The following is a 26,949-nucleotide window of genomic DNA, read 5'->3' on the forward strand; positions in this document are numbered from 1 at the left end:
ATCCACAGTCACCGGCAAGTCAGCAACTGTCCCCGACTGGACTTCACACCGTTGAGCACACCCTGGGGCTGTGGCATTAGCATTCTAGCCAAATGTTTTTGATGAGATAAATGTTTTTGGATGGATTTACTTGGGCACCATTGCTTTCCTGGTGCCTTTACTCATCTCATAGCGTTTAAAGACTATAGGACACTGGGCTAAGTGCTTAAAGACAGCAAAGATTTAGCAAAGAGTCCCTGCACTCCAGAAACTAAGAGTCCAACAATGAATTCAAACAGGGGAGCAGTCTGGAGATTGAAATCCACAGCTCTATGCCATGTGCTCTCCCATCATGCCACCTGTTTTCCCATCATGCCACAGCACAGTCACTTGGGCAAGAGAAACTCATCTTTTGCTGCATCATCCTTTCCTTATGCTTTCTCAACACATTTTTTAATTTTGTTTGTTTGTTGTTGTTGTTGTTGTCTATGCACATCTCTTTATTTTAACATTTAAAAGAATCACATGTTCATTCTGACAACTTTACCAGGTGTGGCCACCCAGTAAGTTACACACCCACTCAGGTACCTGGGAGGCTACTGCACAGCTCCTGACCTGACCAGGTTGGGTCAAAGGGGCCCCTCTGCCCACAACCACCTGGGAGTTCACCTTCCACAAGGACCCTGAGTCCACAGGCTGCACCTTGCTCAGGAGGATAAAGCCAGTGAAGTGAACACGATTCTCGTGGCTCCGTGCGCGTCAGTGTCACGTGGATTGAAGTGGGACTTCCTATACCAGGGGTGGGCAAACTTTTTGACTCGAGGGCCACAATGGGTTCTTTTTTTTAAATTTATTTTTTAAAATATATTTTATTGATTTTTTACAGAGAGGAAGGGAGAGAGATAGTTAGAAACATCGATGAGAGAGAAACATCGATCAGCTGCCTCCTGCACATCTCCCACTGGGGATGTGTCCGCAACCCAGGTACATGCCCTTGACTGGAATCGAACCTGGGACCTTTCAGTCCGCAAGCCGACGCTCTGTCCACTGAGCCAAACCGGTTTCGGCCCACAGTGGGTTCTTAAACTGGACCGGAGGGCCGGAACAAAAGCATGGATGGAGTGTTTGTGTGAACTAATATAAATTCAAAGTAAACATCATTACACAAAAGGGTATGGTCTCTTTTTTTTTTAGTTTTATTCATTTCAAACGGGCCAGATCCAGCCCGCAGGCCGTAGTTTGCCCACGGCTGTCCTATACTTTGCACTAAGGGGATTACAATTTGAAATTCAACTTTGTTTTGTACAGTGGGTTAACTACCAACATGGTACAAAGGCACTTGCTCCTCTCAGCTGCTGCCTTTGGGTGTGAGGCCACTGTGACCTATGCTTCTGTGAAAATTATAAATGCATACAATTTTAATGGTTTAAAAAACCTTGACATGTTTTGCTGATAGGAAAAAACAACAACAGGTGTTTTGACATCCTCGATTGGTTCCCTCCACCCGGAACTAAGGAAAGAGCTTATATTCACAGCTGAGAACGGTGAACGGCACAATCGCTACAGTTGTTTTTCCCACAGGCCTCTGGGCCCTCACTTTGAAGGACATCCCTGTTCTCGGGTGTGATGATCTGACTGCCTTCTATTGGGTCCTTTCCTCCTCCTCCCCCATCTCCAGCGGTGAGATTAGAAGTGTCACATACTCACGCAGAGATCAAAAGGAACCTTTTCTGGAATTTGTCACACATCTCCCTATCTTTGAGGTTATTGTGTGCTGCATTCGCCAGACTCAGCTAGTATTATGCTGCACAAACAAGCCTCCCTTCCCCTGGCTTGTGTGCTCTCCCTGACCAAGCCAAGTAAACGAGAAAGAACCCAAAGGAGAGGGAGATCTGGTTGGCTCCTTCTCCTTCAATAGGCTCCTCCTTGCAGGTCCTACCTGGGAATGGAGGTGCGCACTTCGATTCCCCTGCTGATTAGAATGTGTGACCGCAGCAGTGACCCTTGCAGGTCCCTGTGACTGACAAGGTCTCCTGAGCCACTAAGGTGGCATCCATGGTCTCTGAGCAGGTGGGAGCCTCTGCCTTTTCATTGCTTGAAAAGTTGGCCAGAAGAAGGGTTAATATTTCTACAGTGCATTGTGAGTGTATTACTTTACACAGGGCAACTCTGTAGTTAAGGAATTGGTGTTGTAGAGAAGAAAGCTCCAAATTCCATTAAAGCACATTAAGGAAAATGAAATTAGCTCGGGAGTGCAAACACACATCAAGCCATTAAATAATTTAAAAGGCACTTAGGGTAGCATGGTGCCCTACAAGGATGGACACTCAAACTGCCTGAGTTGTGCTGAGCTGAAGTGCTTGGCAGGATTAAGCTTGGAGGCCGATGCTAAAACCCCGCCGTTGTCTAGGAAACACTCTTGTGAAGGACAACGGGAACAGATTTTTAACGAGGGCGATCTCCTGGTCACTAATGCTATGGGCAATGGCGTGTGGGGCAGTCACTGCCAACACGTAGGCAAGATTCGCCTTCCCTTCTTCCTTCCTATCAGAACCTCATTTTTGTCCAAAATACGCGCCCAATGATAACAACAACAAACAACCCTGCATTTTTCAGCCTTCCTTGCAGTTAGGCGCAACCCTTTGATACATTCTTAGTAATGTGCAAGCAGAAATCTTTGGGGAATTTCTGGGAAAGTCGAATCTACTGATAGAAATGCTATCCCTTCTCTCTCACCATGTCCTCCTCCTTCTCTCTGTTTAGAAGGAAGTTGGAACATTGGAAGTGAAGTAGCTGGTCTTTCAAGAGAATGAACATGAGCGGCTAAGCATGGTAGAGCAGAGAGACAAAAGGAGCCGGGTATGTTGGTGCCACCATGAGCTGCTGTGCCGACCCTGACTGCTGACCTCTGAACTTTCTAGGTGAGGGAAATAAAACCGCTATGGGACTAAGCTTGATTGGGTATCTATTTTGTGAAGCTAGAGGCAATCTTTAATTAATATAGTGTTCCCTGTCCAGTAAACTTTGGAATTGGTAGAGCAAGTGCAGGTCCTTCTTACAAGGACCTTTTGCAACCTTTTGTATCCTAGATGCTTGATGATGCTTTGAGAGAAGAATAGATACAGTGACTCCCAAATTCTGTTGACCATGGAAATTTTTATTTCATCTTACATTTCTTGAGAATGGTGTTCTTCCAGATGTACTTTGGGAAGCAGCTCTCTCTCTCTCTCCCTCTCTATCTCTCTCTCTCTCCTTCGGGCCCTCAGGAAACAACATGCCTTTCTAGCATGTACAAGTATAAATTCTTAGCAAAAGTTAAAACATAAAATCATTATAATTTTGCATAGTGCACTGAATTTGAATTGTGTCTCCCCGAAATTCATGTCCAACTGGAACCTATGACTGTGACCTTATTTAGAATACAGTCTTTGCAGAAAGTTAAGACAAAGTCATAGGTGGATTGGGATGGGCCCTAAATCCATTGGTGGTGGTCCTTCTAAGGAGAAGGAGATTTGGACATAGAGAGGCACAGAGGACACACAGACATGGAGGAGAAGGCCATGTGATTATGGAGGCAGAGACGGGAGTGGTGCAGCTGCGAGCCAAAACCACCAAGGATGGCTGGCACCCCGGAAGGCAGGAAGAGGCCAGGTAGGATTCTTCCCTAGAGGCTGCAGAGCGAGCATGGCCCTGCCCACACATGATTTCAGACGTCTAGCCTCCAGAGCTGTGAGAGAATACATTTCTATTTCTATGCATTTAAGAGACTAAATTTCAATCTGTCATATTTTGTTAAGGCAGCCTGAGGAAGCTAATAGACTTTGTAAAATTGTGACAAAGTTTACATTGTAATTTTTCCCCTGTATCTAGGGATGAAAATTAAGGATGAACATGGAGCCTGGCCATCTAGGGCACCTGCCTCAGCCCCACCCATCTCTCTCATCATATTTTAGATTCTCGTAAGGAACTTCTCCTCCTGTCTCTTTTCCATGACATCAAATAATATCCTAAAAACTCTGACATTAAACAATGGACACTTGACATTTAGAAAGAAATGCCCCAAAGAGCAGCTTTTCAGGAACTACAGGTTTGCCAGTGATTCTGTGCCTCGACCTGGGCCGGTGCCTTGTCTTCTCTCGGCTCCATTGGTCTGATCTTGTAACTCAGGGCTGGACTGGAAGATCCCTACTCTCCTTTCCGCTTCGACATGCTGGGGTTCCAGGGGGAATGTCTCCCATATGTGACATCTGACGCATGTTCCTCAGAAACATAAAGACAGAAAGGCCCTTGCTAATGCTTAGGGCTCCTTTTGAGCTTTTGGGATGTATATAAGAATCTCGCTTCCTAAGGTCATTCTTTGAACTGAACTAGAGAAAGGAACACAGTGTGGTGTTTGTTGTAGTGTTTGCCTAAGGAACACAGTGTGGTGTTTGTTGTAGTGTTTGCCTTGGTATATGGAAAGTTCTAGAAGAGACAACTGCTTCTTAAGAGGAGGCTATAATGGAAATCAGGAGGACAATTGTGAATGTGCGTCACCCCTTCCCACCCTTCAGAGAAACTCACACTTATAAAGCTAGTCAATTGTTCACATTACAAAAGATGTTTTTATTTTATAAACAAGGTTACTAAAGATTTCCTTTAAAATAAACAACATAGCAAAGTAATGGCTTACCCTGCTCTTCTCAACCTAAACAACCCAAGTTCCTTCAGATGTCTCTGTATGAACTAGCATCCATCTACCTGGCCATGCAGGTTGCTGTTCCCTGAACCCCAGCCACTTGTAAGTGTGATGTCCAACACAGAGCGCACCCCTTTCAAAACTGACACACACAAAGGAAGCTTAGGAAAGGAGTATATCTTGGAGCTTAACTGTCATTATCTCACTATATCCCACAAGTTACAGAAAATGCGGTGACGTAATGAGACAAGTGTCCCTGCTTTTTTGCAAGGACACACTAGACACAATGTCTTCATAGGGTACATCACAATATTGTAATGATCAGACATAAATAATTTTAATGTTTTAGATGCTTGTAACCCTGTCAAAGGTGATTTGAGGAAGCCAAAGAGACTATAAATTCTGTGACACGCACACCCTGTGGACATTCGCAACTAATTTGTGCTTAGCAAGGACACAGAAACCTTAAAATAAGGTACTGTCTCCATAATTCTCTGCATACCAATACACTATTGACTATTATAGTTAAAAAAAAATAACCCAAATAATGAATTAGATTTTTTAAAGACATAGCTATGTAGGGTTATAAGTTATAAAGTTTGTTTACTCAATCCATAAAGTTTTATTTATTGCCTATTATGTGTCTACCTTTTTTAATCCAAAAAATTAAATTAACAATATCATGTGTCTTACAGGGTTGTTATAATATTTAGACTTTAAATACATAAAGATACAAATGTATATTGTTGTCTTAATCAGCTTGGGCTGCTATAACAAAATACCACTTCTGGCTTATTTATTTCCCACAGTTCTGGCAGCTGAAAATCCAAGACCAAGGAGCTGACAGAGTCAGTGCCTGGTGAGGGCCCGTTCACAGACAGCCATCTTCTCCCTGTGTCCTCACATGGGGAAGAGGCAAGGGAGCTCTCTGCGTACTCTTTTAGACGGCACTAATTCCCAATACCATCACAATGGGGATAGGTTTCAACATACAAATTTTCGGGGGATATAAACCTTCAATCTATAGCAAACATTAACACACTCTGACATGTAGGAAGAACTCAGTAAACATTGGCTACTACTATCCTTATGGAGCCAAGTAGAAAGATTCGGGATATATATGGGAGGACTGAGCCAATAGGATTTGCTGACGGATTGGATGGGAAAGTAAAGGAAAGAGAAACCAAAGACAATTTCAAGATTTTTGGCATGAGCAACCAGGAGGATGATGTCATGCAAAGAAAAGTGGGTTTGAAGAAAGAGGTTAAGAACTCTAATAGGGTCATTTTAAGTTTGGTTGGAGATGCCTGTAAGACATCCATGTGGAAATGTCAAGGAGACAGTTGTGTATCCACATCTGCAGGCTCACCACTCAACACTACTCAGAGTGAGATCCCAAGACCAGCAGTATCGGCATCACCTAGGACAGCAGTTCTCAACCTGTGGGTCACGACCCCTTTGGGGGTCAAACGACCCTTTCACAGGGGTCACCTAAGACCATCAGAAAACACACATATAATTACATATTGTTTTTGTGATTAATCACTATGCTTTAATTACGTTCCATTTGTAACAATGAAATTGGGGGTCACCACCACATGAAGAACTGTATCAAAGGGTGGCAGCATTAGGAAGGTTGAGAACCACTGACCTAGGAGCTTGTAGGAAATGCAGAATCCTAGACCCCACCCCAGACCAATGGAACCAGAATCTGCATTTTAACAAGGTCCCCATTTGATCTGAATGAATGTTAAAGTGTGAGAGGCATTGAGCTAAAGTTCTGGAGAGATAGAGACTTTATACTCCTCAGGATATAAATGAAGTTAAAACTAAAGCCTGAATGAACTCCCATAGGGAGCTGGGTGGCCCAAGTGGAGTCATGAAGCTCTCCCACACTTAGAGGTCTGGTAGAGGAGAAGGGAACCCCACAGAGGAAGAGGAAGAAATCCAGAGAAGCAAGGAAAAACCAGGAGAGTGAAGCCAGGAGAGCCCACCATGTTAAATGTTGCTGATGGGTTAAGGTAAGAACAGGGAAGAGGCCATCAGATTTGGCAACAAAGAGATCGCCAATGACTTTGACAAGAGCAGTCTCAGTAGCATAGAGAGGACAATGGGGAAGAGGAAGTGAGACGGTGAGCAAAGGCAAGGAGTTTTGCTGAGAGAATAAGAGAGAAATGGGTTAGTATCTGAGATGCATAGGTAGGAGATACTGGAGCATGCCTGAATGCCAATGGGAATGTTGTAGTTGAGAGAGGGAGAGAGAGAGAGAAAGAGAGAGAGAGAGAGAGAGAGAGAGAGAGAGAGAGAGAGAGAGAGAAAGGGAGAGAGAAAGGGAGACGGAGAGAGAAAGGTGCTGCAAAAAAGAGACCAATTGCTGGAGTGTTGTTTTTGAAAGATGAATAGGAAGGGGGTCTGAAGCCCAAAGGATGGCCCCAGATAGAGGCAGGGCCACTCTGCTCATTGTTTCTGTTTCTCAATGAAGTCCAAGGCATGTAGCAAGGTGCGTGGGGGTGGGGAGAGAAGATTTAAAGAATGAGGGACTGAATTAGTTAATTTGGAGAGTGAGAAAGTCAACACCTTAGGATTTCCAGGGAGCGCAGGGAGCATTTTTGAGATTGTTGGCCAGGTGTTTGAGAAATCCCATGCTTTCCCACCACCACATGCTTCATTTCTCCAAAAATGTTCTGTTCTAAGGCATGAGCCATGACTTATGAGAAAGTGCATCTTCTCCATCAATCTTCACTATTCCTGTAAGCAGTTATTATGTTAAAGGTCACCATCAGCAGAGCAAGGCTAGACAAGGGGGTCATCGAAGAGCCACAGCAAGATGATTAAAAAAGGACCGAAGCCTTCTGTCTCCTCCATGAGGTCTATGGCTGGCGGTGATGCAGGACTTCTAACGACATGAAAACACAAGCTATCTCGAGAGAGGAAGTCTTTCCTTCTCTTCTCACAATTCACAAGAACTGCTGGGTCTCTCGTGAGACTAGTACTTTGGTAAACAACACCACATACTGTTAATTGCCTTCAAGTGAGTTTTGAACAAGCCCTAAGTCAATAAGGCCTCCTTGGTTACCTTCCTTGCAGCTTGGAAACCAATGTCATTGAACAATCACACAATTCTTTGCAGCCTCCCCTAATTCCGCTACATAAAGCCCATTTCTGTGATCCAAAAACCAAAAATCTAAAGCCTGGCTCTGCCCTGAGCTCACTGCTCTCTCACAGCACACACCCCGCATACTCAGGGCCTGAGCACAGTGTAGACAGCCTCTTTGTGCCCTATACTCACCTCCATTTCCAGTGCTTCAAAAACCTCATTGTCTTGGGAGCACACATCTAAAATAGACTTCCCATCAGCCCCCACCCCTTGTGGCTATCCTCTACCTCTCTCCTGGTCACTCCCCTCATGCACTGATGACTCCATCATCTTTCCCTCTATCGTTACCCTTTCTCATTCCTGATGACTTCAAATACACACCACACAGGTATCCATGCAACACCCAGGCTCACATTTCCTTGGCTTCTAACACCAATCATCTCTCCATTCACCCCAGCCCAGGCACCCACTCCTGTGGTCATATAACCTACATCTTGATGTCACCAATAAGATCACCATGTCCAACATCTGGATTTCACATCCTACCCCTGGACCATCCCCTTCCAGCCCACCCACTCTGATACCACCCCTCTAGAGGCAAATCTCCAATGCCTCTGAGACCTTCTGTTCACTTTTTCACTATCTACCCCCAAACTTCACTCTTCACACCCTCCTTGTCTAGGCTAAATTAGTTAGTCTGGCTGGGTAACCATCCCTTGCAAAACACCTCTGACTCCTCTGTGCCTCTCCCCTCCACTGTTTTCACCTCACAGAGCCCCACCTTTGGTTAAATGTTACATGACCTTGCTCCACGTGTGCATCTGAGCTGTTGACCCCTGTGTGGACAGGACTTATTTCAAAACTCCCTGTACACATTTCAAATGATTTCTTACCATTACCAGGCAACCTGCCCTTCCTTGGTGTAGACCAGTGATGGCGAACCTATGACACGCGAACTCATTTTTTGGGTTGATTTTTCTTTGTTAAATGGCATTTAAATATATAAAATAAATATCAAAAATATAAGTCTTTGTTTTACTATGGTTGCAAATATCAAAAAATGTCTATATGTGACACGGCACCAGAGTTAACACTTGGAGTGGGGGAAACGAGTTAAGTCGGCTCGCGTGAATTGCGCGTACTCCGCGGGAGCCGTCTTAACTCGGTTCATAGATTTGCGGTGGAGTGCGGGAAACGTGTAAACTCGGGCCGATTGTAACTGCGTATTACCAAATATTTGTTTGTTTGCCGTTCACAAAGATACCTACCTGCGTATGCGAACCGTTTCATACCCATTGGGGTAATAGGTATCATAAAAATCCCTGATTTTGCGCGGGAAACCTAAATAATTGCCCGCGCCAGCTTATATTTTGGCGGGAAATTCACCCCACACCGGAGTGTTAAGTTAGGGTGTTTCAAATTGCTGACACGCCGAGCTCAAAAGGTTCGCCATCACTAGTGTAGACTCTTTAAGAAGATCAATTCCCACCTTCTCATCTCTCCTCAAATCTCCCCACACTCTCCTCACCCCTACTCTCAGCCAATGATGTTGTCTCCAATAGTGTAATGAAATGCTTGAAATCAGCCAGCACTACCTCAGCCTCTGACCCAGTCCCACCAACCCACCTGTGTCAGCTGTATGTCACTTCCCCAAAGGAGACTTCCCTGGCCACCTCTGGCTAAAGCAGCCTCCTCTGCTCACTCGCCCTCTTGTTACCTGAATTTACCTTTTGCATAACAAGCACCAGTGCCTGGCACTGTCTGTGTGTTTGTATGTTTAGCATCTTTCTCTCCTTACCAGAGCCTGACCTTCTGGCTCACCAGGGCATCCTCAGCACCTGGAACAGTAGTTGCTCATAGAGGGTGGTTAGTAAATGCTTGTTGACTGACTAATTGACTGACATGCATAGGCAAACCTTACAAACTTACCTACCACTGTGATACAGTGCTCATCATTGCTAGTATACCTCAGTCACAAAGAAATTTTCATTGTTGTAAAGTACATATAACATAAAACTTACCAGGTCAGTGAGATTAAATATATTCATAATGCTCTACAACCATCAGCACCATCTATCTCCATAACTCTTTTCACCTGGTAAAATGAAACTCTATACCAGCGTTCTCAACCTGTGGGTCTCGACCCTTTTGGGGGTCGAACGACCCTTTCACAGGGGTTGCCTAATACCATCGGGAAACACATATATAATTACATATTGTTTTTGTGACTAATCACTATGCTTTAATTATGTTCCATTTGTAACAATGAAAATACATCCTGCATATCAGATATTTACATTACGATTCATAACAGTAGCAAAATTACAGTTATGAAGTAGCAACGAAAATAATTTTATGGTTGGGCGTCACCACAACATGAGGAACTGTATTAAAGGGTTTTGGCATTAGGCAGGTTGAGAACCACTGCTCTATACCATTAAACAATGATCCATGTGCACCCCACTCCAGTCCCTGGCAACCACCATTCTACTTTGTCTCTATGAACTTGACTATTCTAAGTCCCTTATGTAAGAGGAATCATAGAGTATTTGTCTTCCTGTGACTGGGTTATTTCACTTAGTGCATGTCCTCAAGGTTCATCCAGGCTGTAGCATATGTCAGAACTTCCTTCCTCTCTAATCCTGAATAACATTCCACTGTATGTGCAAACCGCATTTTCCTCATCCACACTTGCGTCGCTTCCAGGTTTTAGCCATTGTGAATGGTGCTGCTGTTAACAAGGCTGTACTCACATCTCTTCGAATCCCTACATCAGTCAAATTTAAATAGACATTTTCTTAAACATATTTTATATAACCTCCCTTTCACACACACCCCAAATTAACAGTAGGGCTGCTCTCTGGGCCAAATGTATCTATTTGAGAGAGATATTACTGAACTAAAAGTATAAAGAACAGAATTTGGAGTAAGCAAATAAAAAATAATGGAATCAATAGTACAGCTGTCCTCCTCTGTTCCTCCCTCCGTCCCTAAGGAGCAGCCTCTCATAATACAAACCACAAAACCCTCCAGAGAAGAACTCCAGAAGCAGCCTGACCAGGAGGGAAGGATCAGACACCCCAGCGCCTGACTTCGCCCTCCCCCAGTCCCCTCATTCTGCTCACCCTGCCCACCCGCTGCTACGCTTTCACTCCCCCTTCGAGACTAAGAAAACATGCTTCCCCTGTCCGCCTTAGCATGGCAGAGCCTCGCTGACATTTAAAAGACAAGAAACAAGCGAAGAAGAGATACTGTGACATTCAAACACATGAAAAGATGCTCAGTGTCATTGGTCATCGGGGAAATGCAAATTAAAACCACAATGAGATAATACCCCACACCTCTCATAATGGTTAAAGTAAATACACACACACACACACACACACACACGCACACACACGCACGCGCACGCAATACCCAGTGCAGAGCAATTACAACTCCCATCCAGGGCTGATGGGAATGCAAAATGGTGCATACAGTCACTTTGGAAACCTTTGGCAGTTTCTTACAATGCCATTAAGCACACATAGGACAGAGAATTATAATCTTGTGTTTACACAAAAGCTTGCATGTCAATGTACACAGTGCCTTTATTCGTAGTTCTCCAAAGTGGAAATTACTCAAATGTCCTTTAATGGGTGAATGGCTAAACAAATTGTGGTACAGCCATCCAAATGAAATTATTCAGCAATCAAAATAAGTGAACTATTAATATCGTAACAACATGGATGGATCTCAAAAATATTATGCAAAGTGAAGGAAACCAGACACAAAAGACTTTACTATACGATCCCATTTATATGGCATTCTAGAAAAGGCCAGACCAAAAACAGATGGGCAGTTTTCAGGGGTTGTGTGTGAGCAGAGGGACATGAGGGAACTCTTTCCGATCTTGATTGCGGTGGAGGTTACACAACTGTATATATTTGCCAAAATTCATAGAACTATACATCTAAGGAAGGTGAATTTTACAATATGTACATTATATCTCAATAAGCTTGACTTACATAAAACACAAATAAATAAATTTTAAAATAACCTTTTGGACCTACACCCGAGTCTCTGTGCAGGGAGCCCAGGCTCCAGCTGTGGTCACTGAATAGTTCTTCCACAAGGCTATTAAAAATGACCTTTGTATAATACTGGGGAATACCATAGGAAATAGACCAGCAACACAAAAAGCCTCAGAAGAAGTCATTTTTTAAAACCTAGTTTCTGATCCTATGGTAGCCTTCTCGCCTTGAAGGACCCCATATGATGCAGTACCTTGCCTGGTGACCCCAGGCTCCTTCCAAGCTGCCAGCTGGGAGCTGGGCCGACAGCCATCTCAGCCCCTCCTTGAATAGAGCACAAAGGACCTTACTCCAAATCCACAGCCATCCGGGGCCCTCTGATGGGCAGAATTGAAATGCGTGACATCCTGAAAGGCAGAGCCCACCCTTGCTGCCTTGTCTAAGAGCCTCACGCACACCACCTCACAAGTAGGGCAACAAAAGCATCACTAAACTGTGTGCTGAGGACAATGGGAATGACCACATGGGAATGGAGCCCTTGTCCTCCAAGTCTGACTAAATGAAAGTGGGGAACTTCAAAAAGGAGGGACACGCAGGTAATTTCAGATCAGCATGGGGGCCTGCTATGCAAATAGGAGCCTCCCTTTCTTGGCCAGCTCCTCATTTCCCAGCAGACTCGATCTTCCTGTAAAATCCTGATGAGCCCAATTCACAACAATAAAACAAGGTTTCGTTGCCTAACTACAGCGATAGATCTGCTTTATAACATTGTCAACTTAATTAAGTATTGCTTCCTGGGTGTCCCAGTTGCAAGAACTATGAGTTTTTGTCCTGTTATTATAAATCAACCTAACAGATGTGTCCTTTGACAATATTCTCCAGCTATTTTTGTTTGGGGTTTGAAGTTGACTAATGTTTAACATCATGGTTAAGAGGAAAAGCCCCGATTTTAATAAAACAGTAAACAGAACAAAACAGAAGAAAATTTTTAATTATGGAAAAATGTGGAAGTATACAAAATTAGAGAGCACACTATAATATACCCTTCGTACCCACCATCTGGCTTCAGAGTAGACTGCAGTTTGCCCGAGAGAGTCCGGGTTATGCCTCTTATTCCAATGTAATTGCTAATGACACCTCCTTTCACTCTAAAAAGTGCCAGTTTAGATGATAGATAATAATTCCCAATTCAATAATTATCAGCTTATGGATTTATCTTAATTCACCTCTAACCCTACTTATCCCCCAACAAAAGTGATGGTTTTGAGATAAATACTAGATATTATATCACTTCATCCATAAATATAATAGACTTTTAAAAAAAGATTTGGGGAGATATTAATTGGGGAACTTATATACATATATGCATAGCCCATGGACACAGACAATAGTGTGGTGGAGGCCTGGTGTACAGGGCGGAAGGGGTCAATGGAGAAAAAAGGGAAGACATCTGTAATACTTCCAATAATAAAGATAAATAAATAAATAAATAAATAAGTAAAAATAAATTCTTTGACATCCTTAATTTTGGTAGATCTCCAGTTCAGAGCTAAATATAACAAGTACAGGCTTCAAAGCCGACAACGGTTTCACAGCCTGTGACTTTAACGGAGTTAAGCTATATATAGCAGGATCCCCAAACTGTTTCAGTCTTGCTGATGATTGCTAAGACTGAAAAATGAAGCAATAATCTCCAAATTAGATGGAAACATAGAGGCAAAGGACATTTCTTGTGCAGATTTAGTTTCTGAACAAAGAGCCTTTGGCACCCTCAGATCCCTCCTTCTCATCCAGGTACAGAAAGCCAGCAGCCTCCCCCTGTGAGGACTCACTCTGTTAGCTCCCTTACTTTCTCTGGTAGGCCCTTACTTTCTAGGTAAATCAAGTATCGGCAACTCTGCCATGTGATCTTCCATCGCACCTGGGCAGTAACTGTGACCCAGGTCCCTACGAGCAGTTGACATCTTCCCTTAATCCTCATTTTTATCCCAATCTCTTTTAGACTATTAGCCAAACTCTTCTTTCTAACTTGCCACTTCCACTTCTCTGGAGTCTCTGAAGAGACACAAGTGAGCTTATCAGAATTGTACATGAACTAAAAGTCCATCACCTTTGAGTAGGGTAGGAGGTTTCAATGTTTCTGAACTTCTCTAGCTGGGAGAAGGTATTGCACTCAAGTTGATAGTATAGCAGCTAGTGGAAGGCATTTTCATGACAAAGAAAAGCAAACTTCACAAGGGTTTGCATTTAAATCATGGCCATGCCAGTAGTTTGTTTTATCACTACCATGCATTCCTTGATTGAACATTAATGCCAAAGATGGCAGGCCTAGCCCACCTATCCCTAGGTTTCATTCTCTCCTGGGTCCCCATTCAATGGATCATAAAGGAACACAAATACATAACCCCACAATAACAAATTGAAGTCATTTATTGCCAGAGGAAGGATTTCAAGAAGTTTCTGGAGGACAAAAAGCAGATGAGGAGCTGGTGACTAATGTTTGAAATCTCAGCCTGGATTTCAGGCAGAGGATGCTGGGGCCAAGGAGGCAGGTGATGTGTCCGGCAGAGCCCTAAAGGTGTCCCAGCCTCTGAGATGGCAGGGATGATGGAGGACAGGAAATAAAGGGACTGAACATAGGGACACAAATTGCAGGTCCCTAAATGGAGCAGTAGACCCTTCGCACTCCCTCTCCTGCCTCCACATGCAGTGGTCCATAGCCAAGCACGCAGCTGTCATTGCCTCTCTATCTGAAGATAGTCTGCATTTGCTGCTGGTTCTTACCAACTTGACCACGGGATGGGTGTTCTTAGAGAAGCTGCACGCCGTGAAGGTGAACTAGAACAGCTGAGATGGTGCTGGTGCCCCCAGCGAAACAGAAACCTTAGGACTTTACCCTGGGAGCCCTTTTCACCTACTGGCCCAAGCTTGGATGGGTTAATGGAGCCCTGAGAAGGATATGGAATCCCAGCATGTTATTGTGCAGCAATTTCAACCCGCCAGATAATGAACACTTCAAGAGTTTTCAGCTTTTAGAATTACTTTATAGACAGATCATGGAAATCATCTATGACCATGGAACAGATGAATGTTTTATCAACGTTGATAATGCGAAGGTAAACGTTCAGCTAGCAGCGGTTCTCAACCTGTGGGTCACAACCTCTTTGGGGGTCGAACGACTCTTTCACAGGGGTTGCCTAAGACCATCGGAAAACACATATATAATTACATATTGTTTTTGTGACTAATCACTATGCTTTAATTATGTTCCATTTGTAACAATGAAAATACATCCTGCATATCAGATATTTACATTACGATTCATAACAGTAGCAAAACTACAGTTATGACGTAGCAACGAAAATAATTTTATGGTTGGGGGTCACCACAACATGAGAAACTGTATTAAAGGGTCCCGGCATTAGGAAGGTTGAGAACCACTGAACTAGAGGAAAAGAGGACGCGGGCACGGAGAGGCGGTGGTAATACCCTTATCCTACAGAGTTGAGAGTTAAATGGCCCAATCAACAGTCCATGGAATGAAAATCTGGTTTTAATAAATGCATTGTCTGGAATAGCAAGGATGGACGGTGGTGAGGAGATGTGAGGTGTAAATAAGCTAAATCCTTGACTTTCACGGCAGAAAGTCACTTAGTGATGATCAAAGTTGATAAATTCATAACAGCAGTAGCATCTGCATATTATTTTGAGATACAGAGGGAGCTATAGCAGAATAGAAAACAGCTAAAAGTGGTTTGCCTGTGGATAAAGGATTGGGGGTGGGGCAGGAATTGCTGCTTTTTGTTAGCAGCTCTCAATCCTGTTTGATTTAGTGAATTCGCACTTTGTATGGGAGCAGAAGAATGAAGAAAAATAATGGTATGTTTTATGAAATACGAGAAAGGAAGTCTCCTGCACAGGACTGTTGGAACAGTATGGGATGGGTTAAGCTGGATACTGCATAACTATGGTAACAGATGTAGCTAATTTAGGACACAAATGAGGGTGTGGGAAGGTTCTAAGAGAAATGTGCTAAGAGGGAAGGAGAATAAGTTCTCAGATAATCAGTATGGATGCTCTGCCATCTGACACAAGTAAAGGAGGAAAGAACCAAACCCGCCCTCACTTTTCTGGTGTCTTTTCACCACGGATTTTTAAAAGTAAAAGTCAAGAAATTCTTATACGGGCTCCATGCTGAGCCAAAAAAGCAAACATGATGAAATTCATACTCAGTAAAATCATATGGGTGGGAAGTCATGTCCACTGTTAAATGAAATCCTGTCTTCATTAAGGTCCCATGCATTTCAAAAGTTTAATAACTTCATTTGTTCTTGGAGAAAAACAATTTACAAATGACATTCAGATGCACGTGTATTGACTTTCCCTTCCATAAACTGATTCACAGTTCAGCACTAGCACTTAACTACCCTTTCAAAGCCCCACAGATAATGATCAAAGGACCATGAAAATGGGAACGAATCTGCATCACTCCCGGTCACCAGGAAGGGGGCCATCCCCACGGCAGAATCCGTGAGGAGTCGACATCTTTGCAACATCAATTCTCCCCATCCAGGAACATGACATTTGATTTCTGGAGTAAATATTGGGAGTTCAGATTTTCTGTGAAAATTGTCCATTTGCTCAAGATTTTCACATATGTTAGGATACAACAATGCATGGTGTTCTCATGATTTCACATCTCTTCTCCCCTCTCCTTTGTTCCACATATCATTTCTGGTATTATTAAATTTTTTAAATCTTAATTAGGCTTGCCAGCAGTCTGTCTATTTGGTGAGCTTTTTTGAAGGACCAACTTGCAGACAAGAAGTGGGAGGAGGGAGTATAAGGTGAAAAAAGAGCCTGTGAATGGTATGGAGGCTGATGGGGGGGGGGGCGGGGAGGAGTGTGGGGGGGGCGGGCGTTAATGTCCAGAAAGATGGTGGGTCAGTCTACCTAGCGGGTGGAGTGAGAGGAAGGATGATGTGAGCAGTAGAGGTAGGTAAGGAGTTTGGGCTTTATCCTGAGGGTAGAGGAATGAGGAGATTCGATTTTGTTTAGGAAGGGTCGCTGTGGATGGATGGAGGGAGGTTGGGCTCAATGTCAGAGGAGAGGGGGGAGGCTCTGGAACAATCCAGAGTTCCAGCCAGCAGTAGCCTGGCTGTGAGAAACAGAAACCCAGGGAAACTGGCCCAGGCAGGATAGAGGGCAGCCTCATCAACATAGGCACCAAATCTTGGGCCTATGGAACCTGCTAGAACTGGAATCACTGTGGCCAGCGCGAGGGAGCCAGTGGCTTCTTCCCTAAATTGGCCAGTAAAGTTTCCCCTCATGTCTGGTGTTGGTTGGCGGGGAGGGGGTGGGGGTGTCATTTTTTTTTTAGTCTCCTCACCCTGTTCCCCTCCCCTGTTTGGTCTCATAGGCCAAAGGTCCATGCCTGCTCCAATCAGGGTGTGTGTGGATGGGCTGGAGAGTGTCAAATGGTCCTTAGAGCTGCCACTCACAGAAGCCAGAGGGATTTGCTACTTGTCTTGGTAAGTTTTTCCAGCCACTTCAAGGCTGGGCCTGGGGAAGTCCATGGCAGATATCACCCGGAGCCCTGAAACTGGTTTCCTGGTAACCATAGCCTAAACTCCCTGGCTTCTAGGTCCTGCCTGGGTTGCAGTGGGTGAGGTCCTGTGTCACATCAATACATTAGGAATGTTTACTGCTGGGCGAGTGGCATTTATTTATGTACTTACTAGAGGCCTGGTGCACAACATTCGTGCACTGGGGAGGGGCCCCTCAGCCTGGCCTGTGTCCTCTCGCAGTCCAGGACCCCTCGGGGGATGTCCGCCTGCCAGCTTAGGCCCGCTCCCCCCTGGGGCCTAAGCCAGCAGGTAGACATCCCCCAAGGGGTCCTTAGCGCTACCACAGAGGCAGGAGAGGCCACTGCCACTGCACTCACCAGCCATGAGCCTGGCTTCTGGCTGAGCGGTGCTCCAGTTGTGGGAGTGCACTGACCACCAGAGGGCAGCTCCTGTGTTGAGCGTCTGCCTCCTGGTGGTCAGTGCACATCATAGCGACCGGTCGTTCCACCATTTGGTCGATTTGCATACTAGGGTTTTGTTATATAGGGTATATCTTTATTTTTAGCTACAACTGTTGAGGTAATTAGAAATGACCAGGCTTTTAAGCTGGCTATGTTAAAGCCCTACTTTCCTGGGGGCTCCCTCTGCACATGTTCAGATTGGGGGTTCAGACACTCAAGGTGGAAGTGCTGATAGGTTCCTAGAGCCCTGCCCCTTCCTGTCCCCACCAATCATACCACAACCCATCCAGGCCTGGTGCAGTGAGCCCGAGGAATAGTCTAGGACCCAACTTGCCCGGAAGGGACCCTTGTTGAATCATGGGTTGGCTGATGTTGGTTGGCACCATCTGTACCATATCTTCCAGAGAGTCCTTAAAGAATCTGGGCCCATTGTTCTCTCCCTGTCTTCTGAAACTAAAATGGATCTGTCTTGATCTTGCTTTGCCTGGCACTATCTTGGTTTTAGTGCTGCAAGTTCTCATCCCAGGAAACCCATCAGTCCTGGGCAATCAAATATGTCTGTGTGACATATATATGTTTATGTCTATGATAGATATACTGGTATATCAAAATCTACCAAAAACATGATTATAATGGGAGACTAACATATATCTTATAATCTTAGATCACTGAGGTACAAAGAAAAATTTTAAATAGATTTGAATAAAATCAATAAATGTGTTTTAATCCATACAGCTAAACATTGTACTACACAGAGAATAGGCTTTTCTTTCCTTCTCATTTCATAAGATTGGCTAACCTTTCATGGGCACTTTATCTTGCTGAAGACAGAGGCAGGTTTGGGTATTACTGCCTTAAAATCTTTTCAGGGTACAACTATGGCAGTCAAGGTACATGGAGTCAATTATTGGGGCTGCAGTTTCTCTTCTAGATATTCAAAATTCTATTCCAAGAATCATGGGTATGGCCTGGTACACAGTTCAAAATACAAAAAAACTGCATAGAAATCCCTTTTGAAAGAAAAAATTTTCTCATGGGCCAAAGCTTACCCTAATTCACTTTTATTAAAATGTAACTTAAATATTACACTCTTAAAGGCCAGTTCTAAATACTTATACTTTATAGCTTTTACATAGCTAAAATTGAAAAACAAAGATGTAAATAAATACAACTATCAAACTTTAAAATGTCAAATTAATAAAATGAATTCACTGCAACACCTTTGGGGTTTAACAATAGAAAGATGTAGTCTCAGGTGAACTTACTACATGTTATCATTTTCTGGATTTTGACTTCAACAATCCAAATGCAGACAACACATAAAGCATGCTGTGCAAAACAATATTAGTAACATCAAATATGTGGCTAATTTAAGAGGATACTATCAAAACCATCCTGGAGTGACTACATAAATGAGGTGTCATTTCATACTAATAAAAATAGTGATAATCTCTAACATTTGTTGAACCTCACTCTATGCTCCAAGTCTTTTACATGTAATACCTCTAATCCTCACAATATCATATAAAATCAATACCACATATTTATCCACATATTATCATAAGAAGAAACTGAGGAACAGAGAGGTTGACTAACTCACCCAAAGTCTCACAGTTAGTAAGTAGAAAAGTGGATTTGAGATCAGGCAGTCTGACTCCACTTAACCATTGCACCAAATTACCTATATCGTTGCTTTGGATTATCAGAGGGTTCCTAACTCTGCATTAAATAGAAATCTAATCCAATTAGTGCTGAAACCAGCAACAGTAACTTTTCCATTTTCTCACCACAACACCTGCTGCTAATAAATTGCTGAGACACTGTCCATATGCGGGTAGAGCTGGCATGAGAGCTGTTTTCCTTGCCAATGCATCCGTGGTCGCCAGGAATAGTTCTTTTGAGTCTGGCAAGCCTGTGCCCTGTGCAGGCTCACCTCTCTCCCCACAGACCCTGTTCCCATTCCCCTCTCCTCATCTGTGCTGGGACCTGGCTCACATGGGAAGATACCGAGGGTCAGGCCCAGCATTGGTTTGGGGGTGGCCGTCAAGATGACCCAGAGCACATTTTCATTATTCATTATGTAAGGTTATCATTGAAATGAAACCACTAATTTTAGAGAAGACACAGATCCCTCAAAGGACATAGATCTTCAGAACCCAAGGGGCCTGAGAGACCTGTGGTGTGATATCATGAGCTCACATGGAGGGACATTATAAAAACACAGCTGAAGGCAACCCACCCTTGTGTTTGACAAAGACATGATCATTCCAAACACTGTATCATATTTGGAAAAAAAATTGTTTATTTTGTGTTTTTATGTTCTGGACATGTGATGTTTTGTGTTTGTACTTTTCCTGCACAGCTCTTAACATAATATGCAATTGCATATTTATTGGAGAGATTTATCATGAATGTCTCTTTCTTGCATTTGTCTGTAAGTGCCATCAGGGCAGGGACCATGTCTTACAGAACGTGGAATGTTTGTTGAGTGAACAAGTGAAGGAATGAGTCAAAAAATAAATAAAACACAAGTCATGGGCTGGTCAACTTCCCTTTTTGCATCAGCTACTATAAAATTGACAGTTGGATTTGTTCCCCCCTCATGAAAGGTGTAGAGGGTCTTATGCTTGTATTTTTGTATTAGTTTCATTCTTAATACCATTTTATGTCTTTACCCTTAGTTTCCTGTTTGTCTTTCCCATCTACTTCTTAGTTTATGTTTTATGAGTCCCTGTAAACTGCCTTAAATCCCTTGTGGAACAAGGTAGGTAATAAATATATTTACCAAAGCCTTTTTATATATATATATATTTAAAATCTTAACATTAAACTCTGCCAACAAACACATTTAATCACCTATAAACTCTTAAGAACAGCTGAGGTTTGCTAATTCCACCATTATACTAATATTTAAAGCAAATTCGGCCCGAGCCTAGAAACTACATGTGTCATTCCAAGCAGTGTTGTGCAGTGTTTGTGACAAGTACATTTCTAACAGGGCTAAGCAATTTGGTGGAGAAGAAAGAACACAGGGCTTGCTACAGAAATGTTATGGATTTTGGATCAAAGAATGATTTATTGTTAGTGGTGTTCCAAGGTGTATTGACAACATACTAATACTGAAAAGTTTGCTTTCACTGAGCCCTGTTGGGGTGGGGCTTTGGGCAAGATCCAGGTCCACAGGCAACGAGAAATGTCTGATCACGTTGCGGAATGAAGGTGCAACATTATAAAGTGAACACATTAAATGGCCTCACCCCCTTTTGAAAAATCTCTAACATTTGTTATTCATTTGCTAGTGGGCAGACGGCTGCAAGTCTGCAACTTCAGTCCCCTTCTCTGGTCGTATTCATTTAAAGTGCCTTCACTTCAAATGTTGACCAACGGTGTTCCCCTTAAAATGAAACATCATTTTCAAATCCCCTTCCTGAGGACACCCCTCCCTGCCCAAGTTAAATATCTCACGGATCCCACATGCCGAGGGTGAAAGGAGGGGACTCCAACCATTTGCTCCCCTCCTTCCAGGTTACTCACAAAGCACAAAATGTGCATTTTGGAAACCGAGGTTTGATTTCTGATCTTTATAAGGCTCATTTGAGTCCGTTGAATTTTAGATGACAAACTGCTAGAGGAGGGAAGAGTGGGTGTAAAGAAACAGACGGGTAATCATCATGTGTCACAGATAAATGACAATTTTTTAAAAAGAGTTTGATAGGGCGTGGGCTGGTGCTTTTTCTTTCTCTCCCCCTTCCCTTGGAGGGTGGGGGTGGGCAGGGGTGATTAGAGAAGAAAAGGAAGGGGGAGTAAAGGCAAGACAATAGGCTGGACCCCAGCGCCTGATCAGCATCCTAAAGCAGTCTGCCCCTCCCAGCCTTCCCCCAACACCAGGTGGGCTGTGGTCGAGATTTCAAAACAAGCAGACGCCGGCCCCCCGCCATCCGGACCCAGGGTGGCCACCACCGGGGTGCAGGAGGGAGGAGAGGCGAGGGAAGATGGAAGCTAAGAGATGAGCAGACTGGCAAGACCTCCTGGAGACGCATAAAAATCCAAGCCGACTGGCACCCACTCACTCGCCAGCCCCCCTGCTCCAAATGCAGGCGGCTGCCGACGCCCCACCTGCTCCCCGCAGCTGCGGAGTGTGGCGCCCGGGAGGTGGCCAGGCCCGGGAGCGCGCCCAGCCCCTCCGAGCGGGGGCCCCGCAAGGCTACCCCGGAGGGTGGCGGCCGAGCGGGAAGGGGAAGGAGGGGCGACCGGCCCGGGAGGCGCGCACCCGCCCGCCCTGCGCAGAAGAAAGCCCCACCTGTCAGGCGTTGTGCTCGGGACCCGCAGGTCCCACAGCCCCGGCGCAGAGGCCAGCGCGCGGCAGCCCGGCTTCCCACAGAGCCTCCAATGTTACATCATCAGCAGACACCTTCAGGCTTGAAACACAGCCGCGGGGAAGGGCTGCACCGAGACGCACTCACTGCCAGGCGCTCGCCGGTCTGGACCAGTCGGGGTGGAAGGATGCTGTGGGTCTCAAATGCCAGGACCATACACAAAACCCGGGCGAGCCGCGGCGCCCCTTCCGGAGATGGGCTTACCTTCTGCGCGGCGTTGTTTCCATCTCTGGGCTCCCACCGTAGGCTGTAGTTTTTGTTTTGTTTCGTTGTTGTTGTTGTTTTTCTTCCCCCTTTGGATCTGCTTCATAAACGCACCCAGCTAATGCGCAGAGCGGCGTGGTCTCGCCATCCCGCAGCCCCGCGCCGTCAGGGCTGCCTGCCTGGAATCCCACCGGCGATGCAGCTTCTGGCGTCACCGGCGACTGCCCACAATAGAGGCTGCCACTCCTGCCACCAGAATTAAATCCCTTTCCCGCACGAGGCCGGGAGGAAAGGAGAGATCGCCGGCGCTGCGCGCTGACAAAAGGACGTTTGGCGGTGCCCACAGCGCCCCCTCCTGCGGGCCCTGCCGGGCCGCCCGGGCTGCGGTGCTGCAGTGCCCCCGCCCGCAGTGCCCCCGCCCGCGCTGCCGCAGTCCTGCCGCCGGGCCTCTGCCCACGTCCACACCCACACCTCCAACTGCCCCCGCAGCCAAGAGCTAATATGAGGATTCTGTTACAAGGAAGAAAATCTGAAACGTGACCTCCCTTAGAGGATACCTCCCTGGGATTTAGAAAAAGAAAAAGAAAAAGTCTTACACTTGGAATATTTCTTGTCTAGGGGGGACAGCTTGCCTTTAGAAGATAACACTACTATTGATCTTAATAGCAATTGTCTGACCATTTGAATCCCAAGCCGAAAGTATCCCTATCCTAAGTCTGTTTCTGAAGAGAACAACATTGTTGCCCTACCCTCTGGGGGTATGAGTCCACTCCCTCCAGTTCTCACTACCTCCTCTTCTCACCTCTCTCCCCTCCCCGCCCCAAAGGAAACAGGTATTTAGTGAATGGGGAGCTGGATGAAGAACCAGAATACTTGGTCACAGTCGCAAACCTGCCATTAGCTAGCTGTGTGACTTCAATAAAGTTACTTAACCTCTCTGGGCCTTATTGTCTTCCTCTGTGAAATGACAGTACTTAAAAGGCGTCTCGCATTTCTAGTACTCCTGGCAGTATTTCTCAGAGAGTAGGGACATCAAGTGGCAGCGTGGGACTTTAGACCCCAATAATCTCCACCAGCTCCCCAAAGCTCCCCTAAATCAACACTCACTGCAAGTGTTTCTAAAAAGGTGATTTTAGGGCAAGTTCAACTTCCAGAAAAGCCCGCGGTCACTGCCCCCAGCAAGGTTACGGTCCCTCTGCTCCTTCTAGGTTCTGGGACACCACAGTCCTTAGATGCCCCCAGAAAAATCATCAGACTCCACCAAAGTGCTGCTGCAGAATCAGAATCCCCAGAGGTGAGCCCAGGAATCGGTATTAGTGACAAGCATCCCTAGTGATTCCTTTGCATGCTAACACTCTATGCAAGCTGAGAGAGAGAGAGAGAGAGAGAGAGAGAGAGAGAGAGAATGCCTGCCACAGCAACCCTAGAACAACTGGCAGGCATTCCATTTCAGATGCCAGAGTAAATTCTGTCTTTCTGCTCTAGCTCCTCCAATTCCTCCATCCCCCAGTCTCTGCTCCTTCCCCTCTCATTTCATCCTCAGAATCACTAAGTCCACAAGCGCTCTCTCCATTCTCACGTCAAAATCTGCTAGAATTACAAGCAACTCACCCACCGGGACCCGAAGTCTGTCTGGCCAGAACCAGGAAGAGATGTATTTATTGACACACTTTAGTTCTCCGTGCATGATCGTTATGGACTGGTAATATCTGGGAAGTCAGGAACCCCTTCACCAGAGCCCCGAAATCACAAGTATGGTGGGCCCTTTTCTGAAATAAAACCCCAAAAAAGGAGTAGGGAATTTTTGTTTAGTCCACAAATAGCAGGTTTCATAAATTTCCATCACTCAAAAATGTATTTTCCTGGGGTATAATTTCATTTTCAAACTAATAATAGCAAACTCTTGTTGGCTCCTGCCACTGTTCTCGGGGCTTTACATGCATTTTTATTCACTTAATCTTCTGAGGGTGGTACTATTATTGCCCCATTTTATAGATGAAGAGACTGAGGAACAGAGAGGTTAGGTAACTTGCCCAGGGTTGCACAACGAGTGGATGGCTGAGCCAGGATTCAAACTCAAGTACTATGGCTTCAGAGCTTATGAGCCCTAACCACTACCCCACACATGGCCTCTTGGAGGAGACAAAATACTGACTTTTAAAAGCCGAACTAGTTCAAGACATTGATAAAATTGATACTCTCCTTTCCCCAAAAAAGTTATTCTGCTCCTATAGCCAATAGAGTCTAAAAAATAAAATATAAAAATCCCCCCAGTTTCTCCCAGATGCCATCTGAATACACCTTCTGAATATTATGAGTGCTGGAAGAGTGGCACCATCCTGTGGCTTCAGGACACATTCAGATGCCAGACAGAAAACAAGACTTTATTATATTCATTTCCATAGTAATTGCCTAGATGGAGTTTTAGTTGATGTTCCTGAAGTTCTCTCTCATTCAAGTCCAAACTCACTTTGAAACCCAAGGAAAGAAACTATCACTATAGTTGGCTCCACTGACTGTGCTGGGAAGATCCCTGGTATTTGGAGTCCCCGCTGCTTGGCTTTTAAGCAGGGGCAGCACAGCATAGGAGACTCCATGTCAGACCCAGAAAATCACATTTGGCTAGCCACCAGTGGCCAGTTTAAAATCAGACTTTTCTGACTGATTTGCAATAAAATTATTCCTAATCTCTTTACAAAACTGTTTCTGGCCAGCAATAATTTGTAAAGAGAGCAGATGGCAGTGTAACAGACACCCACAGTGTTCTCACCTCTTGGTGTTCATGCCCTGAGTAATTCCCTTCCCTTTGGTGCTGGCAGGGCCCGTGGCTTGCTCCTAACTAATAGAATACAGTACAGGGGATGGGATGTCATTTGTGTGATTGTGTTACATAAGATTCTTCACCTTGCTAGCTGACTCTTTTGATTGCTTTCTTGGCTTGAAGGCTTTAAGCAAATAACCATGTTAGGAAAACTTAAGTGTCAAGGAACTGAGGGTGACATCTGGCCAGATCCTTCCCCAGCCAAGCTTTCAGCTGAGACCCCAGCCCAGGCTGCCACCTTGATTTCTGCTTGAGAGAAACCTTGAAGGAGAGGATCCAGCCAAACCATGCTCAGGCTCAAGTCCTGCCCCATAGAAAGTGAGAAAATAAATGTGTTGTTTTAAGTTGCTAAGCTGGTGGTAATTTGTTACACAGCAGTAGATAACTAATAGAGTGTCTCAGCCCTCAGCAGGCCCAGCCAAACTTATCTCTGGCTTTCCCCAGGGTGAGCCGAAGGAACTGACATTCCAGGGGGTCAGCTCTCAACCAGTGACCACCAAGAGTTCATGGATAAGGAGACTGGGTCCATGATCTGAGGTGTTGGGAGGTACACCTCTGGGGCATGTGCCTCCGCAGGACTGAGCCTCAGCTGCCCACAGCAGTAACCTGCTCAGTCATGCATCTTTCATAGGCTGCTTCCTTCCGGGCATCACTTTCCCTCTCCCCTGTGGATGTTTCCTTCCCTCAAGTAATCCATAAATCATGGCCTACTTTTAGGGGAATCCGATTTAAGACAGGAGATGGGGCCCAGCCAGCATGACTCAATTGGTCGAGCATCAACCTATGAACCAGAAGGTCACAGTTCGATTCCAGGTCAGGGCACATGCCCAGGTTTCGGGCTCTATCCCCAGTGTGGGACGTGCGGGAGGCCGCTGATCCATGATTCTCTCTCATCGTTAGTGTTTCTCTCTCTCTCTCCCTCTCCCTTCCTCTCTGAAATCAATTTTTTTAAAAAAAGCCAGGAAATGCGGGAGAAACTATGCTTTCAGAGCAAGAACGATGGTAAATTCTAAGTCTAGAACTCCCGAAGACCCCACTCTCCCAACAAGCGGAGGTTCAGCCACTCTGTGGCCGTGGCCTGCTGTGGAGAGAGAACTGGGCGTCCAAGGCCTGGGGCTGCAGCCTCCGTCTCAGTGACTCTGTGGCCTCAAGAAAGACTCTGCCCCGAGGTCTCACTTCCCAGCTGTAAAGTGAGGGAACAGTGCTTACCCTCTTTTTCGGGCTGAGTTGTGTCCCCACAAAATCCCTATATTGAAGCGCTAACCCCTAGTACCTCAGAATGTGACTTTATTTGGAGTTTGGTCTTAAAACAGATAAGTAATGAGATAATTAAAGAATTTTAAAAAAGGTCATAGGAGTGGGCCCTAATCCAATGGGTGTCTATAAGAAGGAACATGGACACAGACTGGCCCAGAGGGAAGATCACATACAGACACAGGGAGAGGACAGTCGTCGAAGCCATGGAGAGAGGCGTCAGAAGATTATACCTTGACCCCTTGATCTCAGATACATTTCTGTTGTTCAAGCCATCCAGCCTGTGGTACCTTGTGATGGCAGCCCTAGAAAACTCAGCCAATCTCCCACACTCAGGACTGCCGGGCAAACAAAATGGGACACCAAATGAAAGTATTGACAGTCTGATTACTGATTAAAATGAAATAACCAGCAACTGTAACCCCAGCCCCCGGAGGGAAGAGCCAGGCAGGGCAGTGAGTCCCCACATGCAGCTGATGGAGAAGCCCCAGACTCTAGA

At 45.0% G+C, this 26,949-nt stretch overlaps 1 protein-coding gene across 3 annotated transcripts in view; it reads right to left on the bottom strand.

The window, feature by feature from the left end:
- Positions 1–22,678, bottom strand: part of ADD2 (adducin 2) — a 96,480-nt gene extending 73,802 nt beyond the window's left edge. For 2 of the 3 annotated variants that reach the window (XM_070429430.1, XM_070429427.1), the window contains exon 1: positions 22,376–22,678. The gene's annotated coding sequence lies outside the window, so the exon portion shown is untranslated. Of the gene's footprint in view, positions 1–19,395; positions 19,416–22,375 lie in introns of those variants that run through there. The other variant, XM_070429429.1, reaches the window with a different exon arrangement.
- Positions 22,679–26,949: the final 4,271 nt, after the last annotated feature.

This window comes from Myotis yumanensis, unplaced genomic scaffold, assembly GCF_028538775.1.
Source record: "Myotis yumanensis isolate MYYU_CA2020_CCGP unplaced genomic scaffold, mMyoYum1.0.hap1 SCAF_11, whole genome shotgun sequence".
NCBI lineage: Eukaryota > Metazoa > Chordata > Mammalia > Chiroptera > Vespertilionidae > Myotis > Myotis yumanensis.